Source organism: Thermobia domestica, chromosome 13, assembly GCF_964235325.1.
Source record: "Thermobia domestica chromosome 13, izTheDome1.hap1.1, whole genome shotgun sequence".
In the NCBI taxonomy this organism is placed as follows: Eukaryota; Metazoa; Arthropoda; class Insecta; order Zygentoma; family Lepismatidae; genus Thermobia; species Thermobia domestica.
Genome location: NC_137466.1, coordinates 211,716,447 through 211,733,544, shown reverse-complemented (window position 1 = coordinate 211,733,544; position 17,098 = coordinate 211,716,447). Strand labels below are relative to the sequence as shown.

The window sequence follows — 17,098 nt, the reverse complement described above, 5'->3', positions numbered from 1 at the left end:
CAGAAAATCTCCAATTTCTTAAAACAGTAAAATTGTGGGTTACCATGTTCTTGCCTCACACCCTTCACATGTTGAATCCCTCTTGTTAAAAATTCAGAAAACTTGAGGACTGAGTAAACTGCGATGGTGGTTATATAAAACTGTAGAATTTCAAGAATATACAGAACAAAAAGCTCTAGATGTGCAGCCTTTAAGTGTATCATATAAATCTAAGTATTTCTCTTATGTTTTATTTTATTTTGTTCCAAAAAGAGGGTATAGAATATTTTGAAGTAAAAATACTACATAGAATTTTGCTAGTTATTTGTGTATTTTTTAAAAGAAGTATTTACTTTTAGGATTGGCTGGTTTACACCAGCTTTTTTTTAATAAACAACTGGTTTAAACCAAAAATAAATTTAAAAAATGAAATCTTTAAGTTTTACGTCCCACGGTTATGCCGGTTAGGCTAAAGGAGACGGTGATTATGAGAGATGAGTGAAATGGTGGAATGAAGAAAGTGGGAGGAAACGGGAGAACCCCGAGAAAACCCACGAGCACGGTGTTTGTCCACCACAAGTTCACTTGGCGGAGGCTGGGATCGAACCCGGGACCCCAAGCACCAGAGGTGAACGCTCTACCACTGAGCCACCGCGCCCCCCCAAAAATAAATAAATAAATAAAAAGAACGAAAAATGCGAATCGTGTGAACTTCATGGTGACGTTTCCACACATCAATCCATCTGCATTAGTTTTATTTCCTTTTCACCTTTTAATCAAGATGTCCCATGTTCAATTCTCGGTCGTACCACAATCCTTCTTTCATGCGTAAACAAAGTAGCGGTTCGGATATCACTTTAAACGAAAGTCTTCTCCTTGATAACCTAGGCATTACATAAGGATGTTAAGCCAGAACATACGAAACGAAACCAAATTGTATATTTCTGCATGCCTGAATGGCTATTGTTTTACAAAGAAGCCAAGGTTGCTTAAATATATTGATAGAAATTGGTAAAATTTATTGATTGCCTACATAGCTTCCAACATTAGCTTGGATTGTACTTTCAATGATATGTACGTACTAAATTTGTAATTTAATACCTCAGTTTTAGCGTACTGATTATGATACTTTGACCTTTAAATTTCACATGCAAAGCAATAACAGGATTTTTCCGTTCTTGTTTTACATTTCGAGTAATGACGGGATTTTCCCGATGGCTAGAGCGGGAGTTTCCCAATTTAAGAAATTTACTGACCGGACTTCTTCCATCTTATGTGACCTCTTCCAGCATAACTCCGTTGTTGCATAATAACCCCAAGGCGAAACAAGCTTATTTCCGTCAATATGTATTATAAATACATAAAGCAAAATATCTAAACCCAAAAAACCTGGTTTAAACTCCCCCCAAACAACGGAATTTTGGCATTTTCAAAAACCACCATGGTTCTTGCCAACCCTGCTTACTTTTGTATATAGGTGGTTAAAAAAATCTTATTATATACATTGGTTAATCCTTTGGAATCCATAATGTGAATATGTTGAGAAGTAAATTTGTTTGAAATATCTTTTCGAAATTCATGGTTTATTTTCGAGATTTTATATTATTATCGGCATCAACCACTAATTAAATGACTTTTTGTGTTATAGAGAAGCGAAACAAAATCTGCTTTATGAATTTAAAGCAGAATTTTGAAAAAAAGCCCAAAATTTCCCAAGCAAAAAAACGAAGCAGAAAAAACCGTGTTTTTTTTTTCTTTCAAAAAAGCCGTTTTCTGCCGAACCCTTGCATCTCTAGATGGTAGCCAATAAGATTCAAAAAGTATGCAAAATAATATACATGTTCTTACTAATCTACTGTATATATAAAAATGCTAGGTTTATATGTTTGTCTCTAATCCTTTCGACATTGAGATCTTGAAAACCATAAGTGCTCTTCGTTGATCGGTGGGGCCGCGGTGGCTCAGTGGTAGAGCGTTCACCTCTGGTGCTTGGGGTCCCGGGTTCGATCCCAGCCCCCGCCAAGTGAACTTTGTGGTGGACAAACACCGTGTGCGTGGGTTTCCTCGGGGTTCTCCCGTTTCCTCCCACTTTCTTCATTCCACCATTTCATTCATTACTCATCATCACCGTCTCCTTTAGCCTCACCGGCATAAGCGTGGGACGTAAAACTCAAAGATTTCATTTTTTTTTTCATTTTTCGTTGATCGGTTCCAAATTTTGTGTAGATTGTCCAGTTCGAATTGAAGATTACACTTTAGGGGTACACTGAAAGTGTTGAAATTTTAAAACAGTAAAGCATCATATCCTATGAGGTATGCATTCCAACACAGCATAGTTGTATACATGGGTTGTATATTTCTCAGGCTTTTTTTTCATGCCTAAGTGATAATGGAAAACGAAGGATAACTATTTCTCCAGGCTAAGATGAATCTTTATTGTTCGGAATGTTTTGTCCAATGAACAACACATATCACTAACATTATAATTAATTATGTACACAATGTAGTAGCTTATTACATAGTACTGCACGAAAGAAGAAAGAAAACACTGGTCACACATGAATTAAAAACTCCAATCGGAAGTAGGCTCAATCCTGCAAATGGTGTGAGGTATTGAAAAAAAAATTGAAAAAAATCTCCCCTTTATGGTTGGTACCTCTTGCCGATTTTTATCAAGACAGACGTTTTTCACTTGTGTCTGTAAAGGGACATGTACAGATGTTGTGAGGAATGACAAGGAGATTCATGCTCATATGTTAATGATGAGCTCTGTAGAGAGCGCTGGTTTAGCTAGTGGATCATTAAAATATGGAAATCTAATTAGTATTAAATATCAGTAGACACAATTCAATAATATCGTCTCCGTGGGTTTCTTGGGGTTCTCCCATTTCCTCCCACTTCCGTTCGTTATCATCAACACTGTCTCACTTAGGACACAACGTAGGACGTTAAACTGAAAAAAAGGTCCTAATAAAATACAAATTTTAGTAATTCAAATTTCGAGTGTATTCACATTTTGTAGCGTTTATTTATTATTCTTGAATTGGACTCATTAAGCGTATTTACGTAAAAATATTAGAAAATATGCGTAGTAATGAGTTGCTCAACATTCGAACGGCATCTATACTGTTAGCTCCGGTTTTCAACATAATAATAATTAGTTTAGGTTAAGTGAGGATGGCTTTTTTTTTTTTACATACTCAGTCCGGAACCCAAATGTTTCTTAAAGAATAATTGCACTAGTAGGAGCAGATTCACTTTATGAGAACTTACTCGTAATGGATATAAATACATGCATTTTTACGTATCCCACGCAAACAGGATATTATCCGATTTTAGACGGGCAGAAATCTGTAAAATTTACGGAAAAGAATTGTTACTTCATTTCAGAATAGTAATCAAAATATCGGTATCTTACCTCTCACACATATAAGTTAGAAACGAAATGAAAACTGTATTGTTACATGTAGCTTCCTTTTTCTCAAAAACCTCTGCAAACAGTAGAATTTAAGGGTTATTAATTTTCTTCCCAGACGGGCTTGGCAATGACTCTGGCTCAAGTACCGGCTCCGGAGCCGTCGATGAGGATGTTGAATTACATTCCTCTGTGCAGATTCACTTAATCAACTTATGCTAGGTGGCTACTAAAAGTACGAATGCTATCTAACCGAGTTAGGGCAGGAGCGCAGCAGGGCCCGAACGGTAGCATCAGTAAGGAGCAGGCGCGTCAGGAACAGTAAACAGACACACAACGAAGATAGCGCAAAACACACAATTTGTCATAAAACACTCTATGTTTGGATTTGGACGTACTAAATGCCACCCGAATTTAATAATCCTCTTTCATGTGGACTCACTCATTTTAACCGTAAAACTATAATTTTGACGGACTATCCTTAATCAGTACCAAGGTTAGAATCATTGTGTGTTCCATACGCACAATTCCCATCCAAACCTATTGTTATACTATTATTGTGCTATTGTAAATATTGCGCTCGTTAGTGGAATCAGTCCTAATCGGAAATTAACCCTCTACGACCGCATGTAAATAAAACATCATCTTGTAGGGACCTGGGCCAGTAACCAAGATACTCGTAACCTAATATTGGTTCATTTGTGATCGAATAATTATTTTCTATTTGTTTATATACTTCAACCTAATAAAAATACACTAACTAGTCCATTTCTCACCTTGTTTGTCGGAAACACTACATAATGATCATCTCTAATTATGTCCTTTGCTCGTAACCTGTTGATGCAATTTCTACGCAAAGTACGTCTATGCGTATTCACGCAGCAACGTACCTTTACATTCCCGATTGGGTAACTCTACCATCGGGAAAGTCCCGTATTTACACTTCAACAAGTAACCACAAAATTCTTCAAAAATGGAAAGTCAACACATATTACATAACAAAAAATATTTTAAAACTACTTGCCAGTTTATCAGTAGCAATTATATTGATTAAACTTAGCAATTACGCTATGTTCGTGTTGTGAATTGGAATCTCGTGATTCTACCATAAACTAGTAAAATACATAACAAGGTGTTTGGTACATTATCAGCTTTCCACCATTTTGAATCTTGTCATTGAAAGATGTTTAATAAAGGTGAAGAAATCTAAAATATTTTTTCTTGTAAATATAGAATATAGTAAAATGTTTTTTTTTTTTTTTCAATCTACGAGTAATGTAGTACTACACAAAGAAAAAAGTAAGAAAAATGTGATATAACTAATTATAATATAATATGCAATTATCGTGATATTCTAAGTCCAAGTTAAATTTAGACTCGAGAAAAATTTTAGAATTCATGTTTGTAAACTGTTGAAAGGATTATGGAATGAAATAAGCTTCCTGTCATATTCAGCTGCCTGACACAAAGTTACATGGAAATTGTGAAAGACTTTTCAGCATGTTCCACGTCGGGCTTTAGTTTGTAATAATATTCGTCAAGGCAACGCAAATATCTATCTATCTATCTATCTATCTATCTATCTATCTATATATATATATATATATATATATATATATATATATATATATATATATATATATATATATATATATATATATATATATATATATATATATATATATTAGTTTTCGAAATTGACACAGCAGTTATAATTCCTTCCTGCATATTTTGCGTTGCGTTGCGTTGCACTCAAAAGGAATAATTAAGTTTGCATATGCTGATATGGAATATGAACCTTATGATCTCATTTCGTACGGGTTGATGCCAATGCAACGCATAAAATGAATGTTAGTCTGCAATTATCGGCAATTACTCGCATGTTCCATCTTGTAGAGTGAGTAGCAGTTAGGAAAATTAAAAATTTTCGAAAACTTCTATGAAATGTAGCCTCTAATCTTGTAATAGGGTTGCCAACTGAACACGAGGCTCAGCCAAGGGAAGACTTTAAATCCTTATTACAAATTTTGAAATGTGATACTATTGTTATGAAAGCTGCCGATATTGTTGTTAATAGTGTTCTCTTACTTCAGTAGATAGCAGAAGAAAGCAGCGATACAGTAGCCGTTATAGGAGAGGCTTCAAGATGGCCTCCTCAGTATCAATATACGTACAACAAGATTAAGTGTTCTGTCTTAGAACAGGACAGAAAAGGAATCTTTTAAATGAGACTATTGAATTGAAGACAAAAGTGATGTCAGTTTTGATGACTTTTTCATGAAATGCTCTTGAATGGTCTTTAACAAGAGTCTTGTTCAACATTGCTTTGACCATGGACATGAACAAGGGTACATAAAATTTTCTGAATACAAGTACTGATTGGGGCCTTAGTAGAGGTGTTCCAAAAACCGTTAACCGGTTTCGGTTCAGTTTGTAGTATAAACCAAATCAATTCGTTCGGAATGGTTTGGGAACAGTACGGTTTGGGAAAGGTTCGGTTGTGGAAAATTTCGGTTTGGTTTCGAAACGGTTCAGTTCAGTTTGTAGAATTTTTCGGTTCTGTTTAAGAACTGTTGGGCCCATTTTCAGGACTGCTTTATTCGGTTTCAGTCCAATATTCACAATTGACGGAAATGCAGTTTGCGTTATTAGGAACCGTCCACCCAAAGATTATAATAAGACCGAATGTTTTGTTTTTCGGTATAACTATTCAGATTAAAATTAATTTTGATATTACTTAACAATTCAGGTTTCGTACTGTGTGGATACTTCTACTGATGCTTTGGAAATTGGAATAAAACTCTTAATATCAGTTAGAAAACAATTTACTTAATGAGCGGATTTACAAGGCATGCCCTGGAAAGGGGTGGGGTGATTACTTGAAGGGTGGATGCTATTGTAGAAGCTATGTTTAGAATCAAATATTGAACTCATCGTGAAATGACTGTGGGCCCATGCTTTACGCCCTGTATGGGAATATATCTTGGTACTTTATTATCAGATAACCAAGAAAGTTCGTACTGTTTTTGAGAACAGTTACTTTTGTCACGTTGCCTTAACAACACAAGTACATAACAGGCATATGCCTGTCATGTTCCCTGAGGTACATGGGAATGTGTCCTGTATGTGCCTCATGAACCTCTTAGAGAGAAATCACACAGATATGCAAGTGATAGTCACAGTCTATGTCCGCCCCAAGGCACATGCCTGACATGTACCTGGGGAACGTGCCTAATATGTTCCCCATGCCATAAGTGTCAATGAAACACAAAATTACTCCCCTAAAATATGTTAAATCGCTTATATGCGTAATGTGTTTACATTAAGGAGAGTCTAAAATCACTTTAAACAAGCAAAAAGCATGTACCCCAGGGTAGGCACGAACCACCAATCTTTGGATTACTACCCGCGTGCTCTTCCGATTTGGCCACAGAGGCGAGAATTGTTGATGTATTTTGAATTTGGCATAATCATAATCATAATCATAATCAGCGTGCTCCTTTAATCGCGTATATTCGACGATAACCGTTTAGGATCAGATAATATCTGCTCGCCATGTAATTTTATAACAAAATAACGAGTGTCTATTTACCTTATTTCATGGTTCTTCCATATTCACTTTCAAATGATCGGTGACAAGTTGCCTTCTAATAAAGTTGATACGTTTGTTGCTTCTAGTACACAATCGCTTAGAAAAAGAAGCAACAAATGCTTCAAATGTGGGAGATGAATTTAGAACACCTAAATGGCGCATGTCTACCACATTTTGTGCTGTTAGAGTATCTGAAACAGTATGTACCTAGAACATGACAGATATATGTCCCGAGTGACTACATAAAAACAAATGACTGTTAGAGTGCGAAACTGAGCCAGGTATATAAATGCTATATTTTTGGTTGCAAATATCAATTAGGTGTAACAAATACCTATTACTGTAGATGGCAGGAGTACATACTTAGCTCATGAATATCATATATACCAAGTGTCGGGTACCTAAAAAGTAGCTGGAACACCTAAATAGCACATGCCTAGCACATCTTGCGCTGTTAGGTATTGTTTAAATATTGTTTTAGTAGTTAGGCTTTTCGAGTATTCATTCTCGGTAGCCAGGTATCTGCCAGTCATACATCAAATTAATCTAAAGATAAAGTCAAATCAGTAGATTAATATTTCTTTTCTTCTACAAGAAGCAAGGCTTTACTGGCTCGTAAAACGTAGAAAGGCGACACTTCATAGGCCATCAGGTGTGTTTGGTTAAGGGTCGCTGTTGTCCTCTTTAAGAAGTGTGGCCACATGCGCTCATTTTCTCTTCCTAAGAATTTGAGAACAGTGTAAGGCTAGTTTTAGACGGAAGCATTTATCGTAGCAAAAATCGTATCATCGATATCCTATCATGTAAAGTAGCAAATGCTATAAACATTTCCCATGCCATGGCATATCCTATGGCATTTCTTGTCGATAGAACCTGCTCTATTTCGTAGCATTTCCCCCAGCATTTCTGCTCCAATTGCAGCGCCGTGGTGTGTTAAGAAGAAGCAAAAGATTTTGTGCCAAATATCCATGCTCTTTGCTTTGAGTGGGAAATTGATTGTAGTAAAGAAAAATGAGTTGGAGTAGGGATGCTGTTTGCCCACACACTTCTTTGTGATTTTCGTTTTTCAATATTGCCGACGAGAACTGTTGTTACAATTACTATAGCTCTAGCTACCTCACGCTTAATTTCGGAGTCATAATTGCAATCTTCTCCAGTGATTTGTTTGCTACGTCACGACAGATGCTTGTCAAAATCAAGTGATTTGTTTGCTACCGTTTAAAAGCACCATATACTTTGATGTCATAGAATATTATATGAAATTTTTGGCAACACATCTGCTACGAGAAATGCTACGATAAATGCTTCCGTCTAAAACTAGCCTAAGTTCGCGATGCTTGTCGGATCCTTTTATGGGCGCCTGGTAGTGCATACTTATTTCTAATGCCCATAGTATCTAAAACGCTTTAGTTTTTGTACTGGTATGTGCAGATTGTTGATCTGTATAAATAATCTCCATTACACCAAAGGGAATTATTATCTCATGAGTAGCGAAGTCAATGTGAAGTGTAGGGGTCTTTATCGGTTTGGTTATTGTGTATGATGAATGTAGATCAGTAGCCACATAGAAATGTGTAAATTCATCTCCCTCTGATGGCAACAATTTACCACAAATAGCTTTTTGCCACGTGGAGAACAGATTACAGGGGGTAATCTTTGCACATGATCACCCACTTTGTGGTAGTTGCTTTTCAAGTTTCCGCAATCTAAACAGGACTTTAACTTATTGTGAAGCCAGTTTTTAAGTTAGGTATGTAATATTTGTTGCGAATGAGATAATATAGCTTAAGATACTCAGGATGAATCAACGAGTTGTGAAATTCATCAAAAATAGTATCACGCAAAATTTTGGGTACACTAAGTAAAGTACATAGCTTGACCAGGGAATATATTTTGCGGTACAAAAGGTTGGTCTGAAAAAGTATTGCTTGTTCCAAGTTTCGTAATGTTTTTGTACGATCTTCAGTAATTAGTACATTAATAATTTTTGAAAAGTATGAATCATTACGTTGAAGTTGAGGTATGTCTTTTCGTATTTAATTCTAACAGATGAAAAGGATGCACATCCGCGTCTAATAACTATAATCTGTTTTACCGAAAGGTAACAGATTCCTACTTAATATGTCACTGAATGGATTCTAAGCAGAACGCACGTGAACCAGTGTAAAATCATACTGGTAAATCTGTGGTTGATTTGGTTGATTTTAGTGCAAGTAGTGTGTCTGTTACTAAAGTCAAGTGTTTGCGGAGTAAATATTTCTTTAATTTTGTTAGTGCAAAAAATATAGCAAACAATTCCAAATCATGAATAGGACGTGGTCTTATGCGTTGTGCGTGCCTTGTCGAAATATAACATACAGTGTGATAATCTTTTTCGCCTATCTTCCTCTGAAAGAGATATGCGCCAAAGCCATCTGTTGAGAAATCACACATTACCATGTGTTCCATGTTTTCTGTACTGTATAGCTGTAATACACGCGGGTTAACTAATGCTTACCTCATGCCTTCAAATGCCTTGTCCATCTCCGGACTCCATTGTAACTTTCTCGGGTTTGCGTAGAGGGCCTTGTATAGGGTCACAAGTTTTGTGTGATAAATGGTATATGGTTCCTGTAAAAATTTACACTTGCAAGCCATCCTCGTAATTTTCTGATTGTCTTGGGTAGCTTGTGATAGCGTCGATTTTCCTCGGATCAGGTTTCAAAGAACCATGAGAAACAATGTGTCCGAGACATTTGACTGATGTTACTCCGAATTCTGATTTATCTATATTAAACAGTAATGAGTGTTTTCCAGCGAGCTCCAGAACTTGGTCAAAAATCTCTTGCAAATGTATGAAGAAGAATAAATGTAGAAGTCATCTACATATAAAGAAAAGTTTTGGCAGGAATGTCACGGTAAATAGTACGTAAAATACGTTTAAATTGATTGTAGAGTTTTGTGGCCTTGTGGCTGTACTCATAGTTCATACTGCGAGTGTGGTAAATTTAAGTCACGAACTAAAAAGGCAGTGCTAGGGAGGTCCTCTTCTGCTAATGGACACTGATAAAAAGATTGTGATACATCGATTTTGCTTCTACCATTAAATCCAATACTTCCTTAATTGGTTGAATTGCATCGGGTATAGAGTTGCATTTACTACTGAATGTACGTAAATCAAGCACAACACGTAAGTCGCCTTTTGAGTTTGGTTTGATTACAGTGAGCATGGTATTCCTGTATTGGGACGAAGAAAGCTGAATGATGTCTTGTTCTAGAAATTGCAACATCTTTTCTTTCATTTTGGGACACAGCCGATGTGGAACTGTATATTGACGTTTGACAAACGATTGAAGGTCAATTAAGTCTAAAGAGACACTAAATCTTATTTTTTGTAAAATCCGTGGGAAACCATTTAAATCTTGTTACTCGCTTTTTCAAAATATCCAACATTTGTTGTTTTTGAATAGTAGAAAGATCCGGATTCATATTGAATTTTGTGGAATCAATATAGTCTTTTATTTTGTTCATGCGTTCTTTTCGGTTCTCTTCCACGCGTTTCTTGGTTGGTTCATACAATTGAGTGACTGAAAGCGTCCTGTATTTCCTTTGGGAGTACTGTGCCCAATGCAGTGGGCGTTCCCCGTATACTGGTCATACTTAGATAAATTTACAATAGAAATTCCAGGGTAATCAATACAGATTGCTGAATGTACCGTATAGCATCCCTTGAAATTTTCATAAATTGGCAAATGAATATAAAATACTTAATGTCTGAATGTAACGGTATATTCAGTTTGAGCATTCCAACGCCTTACGCAGGGATTGTTTGCATTTTTTCTGTGTGGAAAACAAATGTTTGTTTTCGGGAGAACTTGGCTGTAACATTTTTTCAAAAGATGTACCTGTACGTTACTGTTGTGAGGAGGGGTGGGGGTTTCTTGCCGAGATGTTCTAATTTTAAAGTTCTATTGTTATAATCTAAGTGTGCCAGATGTTCTTTCAAAAAATTGATTACCCAAAATAATGGAAAAGGAATGTAAGGGAGATTTGCGATAAAGTATTGAAAAATTGTAACCCTGTATGTTTACCGTTAACGTCATCGCATGGGTGAGGGTGAGAGGTAACCCAGATATACCATTCAATACTGTGATCAGTGGGAAAGGCTTCATCTGGGGGGCAATAAATGACTGGGGAATAAATTCTGCTCTGCACTTGTATCTAATACTAGAGAGTGTGTTGTTTCTGAGATTTTCCCTTTTATGTACGTTAACTGACAGCGAAAGACTAGAGGTACCTGCAATGTGCATTTTTTGCGTAAATGGAGTTGGGGTTCATTTCTAATTCAGGTATTTCCAATGTATGTGTTGTTCCACTGTCTGAAGTTATGTTAGTGTTTTTTATATCATATGAATTAATATGATTGTCTATATTTGCGGAGGGTGGCGCGCTCTGTATCCCCCTTAATTTTTTCCGTTTTTTGAAGTATTGTCCGTGGAAGTTATAACAGGCAAGGGAGTGGTAGCATAATGTTGACTTTGAGATGAAGAGAGGGAACAGGATAAAAATAAGGTGAGAGGTAGTATCCAGGGAAGGGAGGCGAGTACATTGGAGTTTACATCGTTGCAAAATACGTGGATGCGTGAAAACCCCTTGATTGTCGTTTATTGGAATTTCTAAAGGGAGGCCTTTGTTTTTGCTGAGACTGTTTTTGCGATTTTGACTGGTCCGTTTGCTGCGATTTGGAACTTTGTGAGTTGCCATGACAGGGACAACGTTGGTCCTCTGACTTATTAATTGTGTTTTCTAACTTTTGAACACATGCGCACTGCTTGTGCTTATGAGAACAGCAATGATAGTTAGTGGAAGTGTTTTGAGGCTGCTGGTTGTCTCTATGTCTACTGGGGGTTGATGAAAGGATGCTCTTTTTACCTGCGAAAGTTGTCAGAACAGCAGCTATTTGGATATGAAGAGCGGTTAAATGAACTTGCGTTTGAATCCTCCGTAAATGCCACAGTGTACTGTACTGGCTGGGAATTCATATGTGTATTAACTTGGAGTTGGAGGGCATCTAGGCGAGTAATGATGTTTTTAAGTGAATCATTCTCCGCCTGTGAAATAGCGGTAAATGGCGGGAGTACATTAGAAATAGAAGGCAGGCTTGCAAACGGTCTCTGTGCATATCGGCTCGTTACCTAGTAGAGACTAGGGTAATTAATTCTTCAAAGTTGCTAATGTTTTTTTTTTAGAAAATTCAAGTATATGATGTGGAAGCATGCCAGTGATAGCATCTGATAAGAATTCATCAAAAGTAAATGGATTGTCGAGTTGGGTTGAGAGTTTTTGGCGTAGAGGTAATGTAAGAGTGACATGGAGGGCTCCTGAATCCTTGATCTATATGTTTATGATTCGGAGATGGGTAAGTTATTTGGACCGAATTGTTTCAAAAATTTGTCTTTAAGATCAGTCCATGATAAAGCATTTAACCCGGCAGTGATTTGGTACCAATATAAGGGGACGTCTGCTAAACACAAGGAAAAAATATTTTTCATTCTCTCTTTTGACCACCAGTTATTTTAGCTCTGCCTTCAAAATTTGTTATAAACAAATCTGTCCTTTCTAAAGGTGTGCCCGCAAAAATAGTGAGAGAGTTGGGTGAACCGAAACGGATGCTGGGCCGAACGTGACTGAGGTTGAAGGTTAGGAAACTATATGGGAGGGAGTAGGAGGTACAGTATCTGGGGTCATGGAATGGGATGTTCTGTTGTTAATGTGTAGGTTAAGGGTGGTAGCAGGAAGAGGCGTCAAAGACTGCGGGGGAACTACGTGACCGTTTATGTCCATTGTTTGTGCAAGTCTATGTATTATTGGCATTATAGAAAATCATTCGAAAATGTATCGGTGAACAAAAAATATTGCAAATGCACTGAAAGAACTATATTGGAAAAACAGTCGAAAAAGGAAGGGAAAAAATAAATTCTGGTATACAGAATTAATCTATATAAAATACTGTCACTTAATATAGCGTCCAAGCTATATTCTTTCGCTGGAAGCCATGTTTAAGCCATGTTTGGTAGTTAGGGTTTTCGAGTATTTATTCTCAGTAGCCAAGTATCTCTGCCTGTCGTATTTTAAATTAGTCTAAGGACAAAGTCAAATTAATAGCTTAATATTTTTTCTTCTATAAAAAGCAAGGCTTTATTTTCATTAACTTATAAAACGAAGGATACAAACCAAATTTTTACTATTACTCGGGAAACCAATTAGTATAAATGATAGCTTGGAGGCTAAAAAATGATAGCATTTGATACACAAAAGTGGAAAATACAACTTACGGTAACAATAGCAATTTTCCATCCATGATCAAGTCCGGCTATCGTTGGATTAAGACCTGAATGAATACTCGATGATTTTCTGGTTGATTTCTGGATGATGTCTGTATCTCTCCCTTACCTTTTTATATGCAATGACTTTCATCATTCAGACCCTGAGATTCTCCATAACAGCTTTGTTTGTTCTCCTAATTACTCTCCACGCTACGTGACTGCCGGAGAACCTCATTAGTGTACAATAAGTTGTCGCTGTTTGTCAAAATTCCTTTCTTTACCTAATTAAGTATTATCTTACACATACTGTGTACTTGTTTTTGCTAGTTCTAACAATACAAAACAATATTGTTTATTTGGCTAAGAAAAGTTTTTGATATTTTTTTACAATATGATGAAAGACCTTTTTCTCAAACTCAAGTCATAATTTCATTACAGTAGTGTGGTCAAATTGATTCTGATGAAGTTATACGTTTCCATTCCTTTCAAACCATATTTAATAGAGTTGTTCAGTGCAATGCACGTTTCGCTATCAGTTTTTTTAGGAAGCGCAATCTTCGAAAGAGCATGTCCTTGAAAAGGGAGATTTTGAAGTCTATCTTACTTTACGAGTACAAATTAGGAAACAAAGATGCAGTGTAACTTACTCTCTTACGTTCTACAAGTTATGTTTGACTTGGATAACCTTTTAAGGCTCTTGCATTCTGGTGCAACCAAATGAAATTACTAACTTATAATAAACAATATCATAAGAAATGTAATCAATCTTACCTTACTACATAATTCCTTGATAGTCTGTTGGCAGTCTATCTATCCTATCGGTATTTTTGGAAACATATATATATATATATATATATATATATATATATATATATATATATATATATATATCAATTGGAATATGTTTAAAATTCACAAATCTTCGATAATACAAAGTTATGTCTGGAGAAACAGGAATATAAAATGAAGAGAAAAGTCAATTTTTAACCATTAAAGAAAAAAAACAGTCCATGAACATCAACTCAGTATTCAGACTTTGAGTTCCCTTTAATCTTCTCCCACGTAATTGTACCTGATAAGTCTGTTATATCCAAGGTGATGAATGACTAAATTTGACACCTGGGAAATAATATGCAGCTCTAGCCAACTTCAGAAAGACGACGCACTAACCCACTCTCAGGGACACAAGACAAGGACGACGTACATAATAGCACCGGCCAAGTATACTACATCATTCTATTATCAAATTTGGACATATTAATGATTTTCCTTACACACCTTTGTTTTCTCTGATAAGAGCGTGAAACAATACACCTACAAATTTGCTCTAATTACACAATTAGCAATAAGAGTGATAACATTTACTTCTTTGCTTTACTATTAATATATCAGCGCAGCCGTCGTGACTTACAATAAATAGTAATACTATCAAAAATTAGTTCCGAACCACTACGAACGGGATTACACTTTTAAAATACAAAACAAGTCAGTATTACTCTGACAACGGGACGTGCGATTTATTCAGCAACCGTCACCCAAATATGTTCACTGGTGATACGTGCAATTTACTCAGCAACTGTCACTCACCTTTCATACATCTGAAATGTAACCTGTGTAGACGGAACTCCACTGTATTAACATCTATTTATGCCCATAACCTTGACGGACTCCACTGTACTATGATGGTGCACTTTAACAAACTATCAGGTGTGATAGAAATATTTCGTAACTACTTTTCAGATTGAAGTAAGTAGATTCGCCGAAACTGATGGTAAACGCTTACTTTCGTATTTTTGACTAGAGAGTATCGAGGAGATACACGTTCTTTTATCAGAAACCAATTCTGATTAAAATGCACTGAAATACGTAGAATGAACCTGACAAATTATCTCAGAGGAACTGCTCTTTGGTATCATCTCCACTGACATAACCCACTCTGTTTATGGAATAATAACGATAAACATCAAATCAAAAGAGCGTGATTTCAAGCAAATTATATAAAGCATATCAAGCGTGAATATTTCGAAGCAAATTATATACTGTATTAAATACTAATAATAGCAATAAGTAGCAATAAACATATAGAAATTCTTACAATACACAACCAAGAAACATACATAAATTTCTTCCAAATACTTTTGGTTGTTAGATTTTTAATGGTTGAGGACGGACGTTTAAGCTAATAGGAATGAAGATTATCGAAGTTGTGGGAGCTCACTGCGGGAAAACACGTTTGTAATTAAGCACTCATTGTAATATTTTGCCACGAGACTGCTCAAATATAAATAGATCCCTTGTTAAATGATATTAATTCATGCAATAGATTACCTCAATACACCAGTAAGAAGTCGTTGGATTAATATTTTAAAAATCAGCAGTACCCGGACCTTATAATTTTTTTATCACAAGCCCCCTGAGAGCTGGCTTTTGGTTCAAGAATTTCCAGGTGATGATATGCACTATAAACTATCACTTTCTGAATATTCGATGATGAATTTCCTTGTTTATACTTCTATGAAGATCACAGTATTTCAAATATAATTAGAAATGTGTTTCCATGCAGTTCGTCCCACTGGTCATGCAAATAAAACGAGTTTCTTCCAAAATATCTTGGATATATATGAATACACTTAGTAACTAAACTTTACCTGCATATGAAGCAGAAGCAGAGAATGTAAAACAAGCCACCAAGAACTCAAACTCCCACTTATACGTTACTTCAGCAATTATAAACACGTGTATCTGCAAGTTGATGTTACACGGCTTTCTATATTTTAAGATATTGTTGTGATTATATAAATAACGAAGTTCCTTTAACACACACTAAACACTGTATGGCTTGTAAATTTTGTTGCATTATTGTTTCTTCACATTAAATCTATTTAACACTGCTTCAGCGTAATTTTGTGCGTAATATATTGTACAAAAACTCATATTGTTACGTCCTCCTTGATCAGCTAGCCTCGCGCCAGGTGCGCTTTCGCAAGTTCTGACTAACGCAAGCTAGCCTCGCGCCGGGTGCTTTCGCACATTCTGAATAACGCAAATCGCAATATTTGCAACGGAATTTACAAACTTCGGAAATTTCGGTGTAAAAGTTACTGAAATATTTATGCATTCTTCCGTGCAGAGAACAATAATATATATAATTAACTGAGGCGGAAAATCAGTCCGTCTCAGCAGAGGCCGCTAAAAGAATATACTTCGAGTTCAGAGGGACGTCAGTGAGTGAACGGACTTTTCAAAAGTGGTTCAGTTGCTTTTCTTCCGAGTTAAGTTGATTTGGAGTTTAACGTCCCATCCAGCAGCAAGGCTATATAAGACGGGATTTACTGATTAACGTGGAATTCGAACCCGGGAGCTCCTCCCACGATAACGCGCGTACGCTAACCGCTTAGCCGCGAAGAAGCTCTGCTTTTCTTCCGAGACGAGTGTTGGTCGATCCATCCACTCTCGATACAGTTCAGCTGGAGGAGGAAATCAAGCAGAATCCTCATCAAACTTTACAGGAGCTGGCACACAGGATTGGAGTATCTGACGAAACCTTTCGATCATATGTTCATAAACTTGGGATGATATGAAAACTACGCAAATGAGTTCCTGTCCGAGGGAAACATGCTCAACGATTAAACATCTGCTCGTCGTTTTTGTCGCACCATAAAAAAAAGCATCGTTTCTGGACCAAATCTAGGCATATGGTGAAAAATTGGTCATGTATGAAAACTGGAAGAGGAAATTGGGCGACTTCTGGTTTGGTATCATTGGCTGCTAAACCAGACATTCAACAAAAGAAGGTAATGCTAAGTT

General features: G+C 36.4%; 1 protein-coding gene across 1 annotated transcript in view; it reads right to left on the bottom strand.

The window, feature by feature from the left end:
* Positions 1-4,400, bottom strand: part of LOC145667964 (uncharacterized) — a 223,975-nt gene extending 219,575 nt beyond the window's left edge. Inside the window, exon 1 of the mRNA XM_081735388.1 lies at positions 4,171-4,400. The gene's annotated coding sequence lies outside the window, so the exon portion shown is untranslated. The remainder of the gene's footprint in view (positions 1-4,170) is intronic.
* Positions 4,401-17,098: the final 12,698 nt, after the last annotated feature.